The sequence below is a fragment of the Muntiacus reevesi genome, chromosome 8 (genome assembly GCF_963930625.1).
Source record: "Muntiacus reevesi chromosome 8, mMunRee1.1, whole genome shotgun sequence".
In the NCBI taxonomy this organism is placed as follows: Eukaryota; Metazoa; Chordata; class Mammalia; order Artiodactyla; family Cervidae; genus Muntiacus; species Muntiacus reevesi.
In genome coordinates, this window is record NC_089256.1 from 17,294,722 (window position 1) to 17,301,307 (window position 6,586).

At 37.0% G+C, this 6,586-nt stretch overlaps 1 non-coding gene across 1 annotated transcript; it reads right to left on the reverse strand.

The window, feature by feature from the left end:
• Positions 1-4,365: 4,365 nt before the first annotated feature.
• Positions 4,366-4,472, reverse strand: LOC136173825 (U6 spliceosomal RNA). The gene has a single exon (XR_010664305.1). It is a non-coding gene; the product is annotated as a U6 spliceosomal RNA (small nuclear RNA).
• Between the last annotated feature and the right edge of the window lie 2,114 nt (positions 4,473-6,586).

The following is a 6,586-nucleotide window of genomic DNA, read 5'->3' on the forward strand; positions in this document are numbered from 1 at the left end:
AGGACTGATCTCCTTTAGGATGGACTGGTTGGATCTCCTTGCAGTCCAAGGGACTCTCAAGAGTCTTCTCCAACACCACATCAATTCTTCAGTGCTCAACCTTCTTTATAGTCCAACTCCCACATCCATACATAACCACTGGAAAAACCATAGCCTTGACTAGACGGACCTTTGTTGGCAAAGTAATGTCTCTGCTTTTTAATATGCTGTCTAGGTTAGTCATAACTTTCCTTCCAAGGAGTAAGCGTCTTTTAATTTCATTGCTGCAATCACCATCTGCAGTGATTTTGGAGCTCAGAAAAATAAAGTCAGGCACTGTTTCCACTGTTTCCCCATCTATCTGCCATGAAGTGATGGGACCGGATGCCATGATCTTAGTTTTCTGAATGTTGAGCTTTAAGCCAACTTTTTCACTCCCCTCTTTCACTTTCATCAAGAGGCTCTTTAGTTGTTCACTTTCTGCCATAAGGGTGGTGTCATCTGCATATCTGAGGTTATTGATATTTCTCCCGGCAATCTTGATTCTAGCTTGTGCTTCCTCCAGCCCAGATTTTCTCATGATATACTCTGCATATAATTTAAATAAACAAGTATATCTAATTGGCTTAATATGGCCAAGATCCCGCTTTTCACTTCTGTCTCCCTTCATATAAAATAGTAAATATAAAATAATGTCTCTCTCCCTTTATAAGATATTATTCCTTTGTTTTCTCCCTCAGAGCACCCCTGTAGTTCATGACTTTCCCCCAACTCTGTAGCCTGTTTAGGACCCAAGAAATCTGTTCTACACTGTACTGAGGGGACCATGGGCTGTGGTAGGTGGGAGGAGGGGTAGAGGTGGGAATGAGGATGAAATTGAGATGACCATTTTTTTGCTTTCTCTCAAAATTCCTTCCTAAGAGAAATACTAATTCTTTCTTTATTCCTAGCTTTATGCATCATGCAAGTCTATACTTTTTAGGGTAACTATTGGGTCCTCTGAATTAACATTTAAATATTCCCAGAAGTAGGTTTCTTGTTTTGCTTTTAATATTCCTAGGAATGCATTTGAAGATACTGAGAGTAGCATGGTAGCACACAATGGTACTCAAACTTGAATGTGCACAGATTCCCCTGGAGGACTTGTTGAAGCACAGATCCTGAGTTTCTGTTTCAGTAGCCCTGGGGTAAGGCCTGAAAATTTCTATTTCTGCAAGTTCCCAGGTGATGAATTCTTGGTAGCCCAGGGAGCACACATGAAAACCACTGGTACAGTAAAACCTAAAGTTATATATAAAGGTTGGTTATAAAAGTCTGAAGAAGAATCCTTTCCCTGTGCCCTTGCTTAACCTCTCAGATTTAGTTTCCTTATCTGTGGTCAACACACGTTCTTTCCTTCTCTTTTTTCAACAGCAACTTGCTGTTTTGTTTTTTTTTAAAGCAAGAGCTCACCTTTCTTTCATGCTGTTTTGTCAGTGGAAAACTGGATGCAGCTTGGTGCATCTCCAGGGTAGAGCTTTGGATAAACAATAAGATGAGTTCAGGGGATTGTATCCAGGTTCCTGAAGAGAGACAGTGATGAGGAAGTGACTATAACTCATTCATTCAGCAAATACCTATTCATCACCTACTGTGCTTATCATGATGCTGTCTAATCAGGAGGTCAGAAGTGCTTTAGAAATATTCAAACTCAATTGGTTCTTAGGTGATAGCAGAAAGTAGCAAATTTAGAGAACCAAAAATGGCCATAGAGTTACACGTATTCCCCATCCCGATCCTCCCTCCCACCTCCCTCTCCACCCGATTCCTCTGGGTCTTCCCAGTGCACCAGGCCCGAGCACTTGCCTCATGCATCCCACCTGGGCTGGTGATCTGTTTCACCGTAGATAATATACATGCTGTTCTCTCGGAACATCCCACCCTCACCGTCTTCCACAGAGTTCAAAAGTCTGTTCTGTACTTCTGTGTCTCTTTTTCTGTTTTGCATATAGGGTTATCATTACCATCTTCTTAAATTCCATATATATGTGTTAGTATACTGTAATGTTTTCTATCTTTCTGGCTTACTTCACTCTGTATAATGGGCTCCAGTTTCATCCATCTCATTAGAACTGATTCAAATGAATTCTTTTTAACGGCTGAGTAATATTCCATGGTGTATATGTACCACAGCTTCCTTATTCATTCGTCTGTTGATGGGCATCTAGGTTGCTTCCATGTCCTGGCTATTATAAACAGTGCTGTGATGAACATTGGGGTGCACGTGTTTCTTTCAGATCTGGATTCCTCAGTGTGTATGCCCAGAAGTGGTATTGCTGGGTCATATGGCAGTTCTATTTCCAGTTTTTAAAGAAATCTCTACACTGTTTTCCATAGTGGCCGTACTAGTTTGCATTCCCACCAACAGTGTAAGAGGGTTCCCTTTTCTCCACACCCTCTCCAGCATTTATTGCTTGTAGACTTCTGGATAGCAGCCGTCCTGACTGGTGTGTAATGGTACCTCATTGTGGTTTTGATTTGCATTTCTCTGATAATGAGTGATATTGAGTATCTTTTCATGTGTTTGCTAGCCATCTGTATGTCTTCTTTGGAGAAATGTCTGTTTATTTCTTTGGCCCATTTTTTGATTGGGTCATTTATTTTTCTGGAATTGAGCTTCAGGAGTTGCTTGTATATTTTTGAGATTAATCCTTTGTCTGTTTCCTCATTTGCTATTATTTTCTCCCAATCTGAGGGCTGTCTTTTCACCTTACTTATAGTTTCCTTTGTTGTGCAAAAGCTTTTAAGTTTCATTAGGTCCCATTTGTTTAGTTTTGTTTTATTTCCAATATTCTGGGAGGTGGGTCATAGAGGACCCTGCTGAGATTTATGTCGGAGAGTGTTTTGCCTATGTTCTCCTCTAGGAATTTTATAGTTTCTGGTCTTACATTTAGGTCTTTAATCCATTTTGAGTTTATTTTTGTGTATGGTGTTAGAAAGTGTTCTAGTTTCATTCTTTTACAAGTGGTTGACCAGTTTTCCCAGCACCACTTGTTAAAGAGATTGTCTTTTTTCCATTGTATATCCTTGCCTCCTTTGTCAAAGATAAGGTGTCCATAGGTTCGTGGATTTATCTCTGGGCTTTCCTTTCTGTTCCATTGATCTATATTTCTGTCTTTGTGCCAGTACCATACTGTCTTGATGACTGTGGCTTTGTAGTAGAGTCTGAAGTCAGGCAGGTTGATTCCTCCAGTTCCATTCCTCTTTCTCAAGATTACTTTGGCTATTCGAGGTTTTTTGTATTTCCATACAAATTCTGAAATTATTTGTTCCAGTTCTGTGAAAAATACCATTGGTAGCTTGATAGGGATTGCATTGGATCTATAGATTGCTTTGGGTAGAATAGCCATTTTGACAGTATTGATTCTTCCAATCCATGAACACGGTATGTTTCTCCATTTGTGTCCTCTTTGATTTCTTTCATCAGTGTTTTATCGTTTTCTATGTATAGGTCTTTCGTTTCTTTAGGTAAATATACTCCTAAATATTTTATTCTTTTTGTTGCAATGGTGAATGGTATTGTTTCCTTAATTTCTCTTTCTGTTTTTTCATTGTTAGTATACAGGAATGCAAGGGATTTCTGTGTGTTAATTTTATATCCTGCAACTTTACTATATTCATTGATTAGCTCTAGTAATTTTCTGGAAGAGTCTTTAGGGTTTTCTATGTAGAGGATCATGTCATCTGCACCAGCGAGAGTTTCACTTCTTCTTTTCCTATCTGGATTCCTTTTACTTCTTTTTCTGCTCTGATTGCTGTGGCAAAAACTTCCAACACTATGTTGAATAGTAGTGGTGAGAGTGGGCACCCTTGTCTTGTTCCTGATTTCAGAGGAAATGCCTTCAATTTTTCACCATTGAGGGTGATGCTTGCTGTGGGTTTGTCATATATAGCTTTTATTATGTTGAGGTATGTTTTTTCTGTTCCTGCTTTCTGGAGAGTTTTAATCATAAATGAGTGTTGAATTTTGTCAAAGGCTTTCTCTGCATCTATTGAGATAATCATATGGTTTTTATCTTCCAATTTGTTAATGTGGTGTATTACGTTGATTGATTTGCGGATATTAAAGAATCCTTGCATTCCTGGGATAAAGCCCACTTGGTCATGGTGTATGATTTTTTAAATATGTTGTTGGATTCTGTTTGCTAGAATTTTGTTAAGGATTTTTGCATCTATGTTCATCAGTGATATTGGCCTGTAGTTTTCTTTTTTTGTGGCATCTTTGTCTGGTTTTGGAATTAGGGTCATGGTGGCCTCATAGAATGAGTTTGGAAGTTTGCCTTCTTCTGCAATTTTCTGGAAGAGTTTGAGTAAGATAGGTGTTAGCTCTTCTCTAAATTTTTGGTAAAAAATATGGAACGCTTCACGAATTTGCGTGTCATGCTTGCGCAGGGGCCATGCTAATCTTCTCTGTATCTTTCCAATTTTAGTATATGTGCTGCCAAAGCGAGCACCACATGAAATTATTTGAAGCTCAACCCTGGAATGCTTCCCAATTTCGTTGAGCTTACATGTCATTATAATGTCCATATAGTTAATGATGTAGGTAAGGATAAAAAATGATCTGTTTCTATGTGTTTAAAACAACAAAAAATAAAGAGATAATTCTCCTAAAATGTCAGGTTAGATCTGAAATACAGTTGAGAATATATAAAGCACTTTTCCTTGCCTTCTGAGAAATAGTCCATTGTGAACAGTTGTCAGCTGGCAAGGTACATTCATATTAAGAACACTGTCATCAACACAGAAGAAAGACTGATTGATTGTATTGAAAGAAAAACTGGATATAATGCGCTTTAGGAAATTGTTAGTGAATTAGAAAAAGAATGTTGACATGAAAATGCTCATGATCACAAATATATAAGAACGACTCAGGCAGTTGGGCAAAGAGGTAGAAGACATTATTCCTCCATTGAATATGGTTATGCCAAATGTAGGCTTTGTTCTGTTCATAATATAAATGGACAATATTTCTGTTTCTATAGGAAAAACCTTTAAAATATGGTACAATGAAATGTTGGGTGAATTCTATGAGTAGATAGAATGATTTCATGTCTCTTCTAAAAAATAGTTTACATACTCATAAGAATACCCAGTGGTCACTAAATTCAAATGTAATCAGTCACTGACACATGCAAATTAATGACATTGACAAATACTAATAAATGGGTACACATCTATAAGAATCACACCATATATAAAATTTGATAGCCAGTGGAAATTTGCTATAGGTGGCCGGGGGCTCAAATCCAGTGCTCTGTGACAACCTAGAGAGGTGGGATGGGCTGGGAGGTGGGAGGGAGCTTCATGAGGAAGGGGACTAATAGCTGATTAATAGTAATATATGCAGAAACCAATGCAATATTGTAAAGCAATTACCTTCCAATTAAAAATAAATTTAAACATACTTTAGTATATAATATATAGCATAAAGTCAAATATATTGCTATGTTAATATTTAATACAAATCATATCAGGAAATTAACCATGTTGAAGTCAGAAACATATTGATGCAAATAGAATACAATAATATATGTAGTTATGATGGATGATATGGTAAACCAAGTGAAAATTGTTGAGAAAGCTCTTCAATGAAATTCTGACTTCATGTAAATGCATGCTTATTTAAAGACCTCCCATCTTGTCTACAGGTTGTGGGAAAGTAACTTCTAAATTTGTTAGAGGTATATAAAGCTTTATCAAGTCATAGTAACAAAATTTCTGATATAGCAAATAAAAAAGAAAAGCAACAAAATGGGTAGGATAGAATCTACAGCTAAAAATATCAGTTCTTTGGGAAAGGGGCTTATGATAAAAAATGAGATTATAGACATCCTAATTTCACCTTTTGAATGATGATATACAAAATTAGATGAAATCTTCAGATTTTGTATTTTAGTAGCAGAAAATTCACTTTCAGTGATTGTATCTAAGTTATACAAAAGCACCTTTTTTGGTCCTTTAATATTTTGAAGGTTTATGTTTTAATATATTTCATCTAAATGGTCTCTAGCAGTATGAAATTGTTGGTATTTTAAAAATACCAACATTTCTTCAAAAAGATGAATGCACCCTAATGCTCATTGCAAAACTATTTACGATAGCCAAGTTATTTAAGCAACCTAAATGTCCATCCACAGAGGAATGAATAAAGAAGATGTGATACTCAGATACAATGGAATATTACTCAACCATGAAAAGGAACCAAATAGCATCATTTGAAGAGATGTGAATAGACCTAGATACTCATGCAAAGTGAAGTTTTCTGGCCCAGAGAATATCCTGGATTATACCTTCCATGGGATCACAAAGACTCGGACATGACTGAATGACTTTCACTTCACTCAGAGTAAGCAACCTGTTATTCCACTGACTTGCATAGCGCAATCCCCCAGTTCTCCAAGGTATAAAGTACAGCTTTAGCCAAGAGTCTTGGGTTTCAAAATTCACACCCAGCATGTTTTTAAACAGTGTCGAGACTCCAAGAGACCACACTGCTTTCTTCATTAAAAATACTTTCTGTGGTGATAGATGTGAAGAGCTAATAATCTGCCTATAAATAACTCAC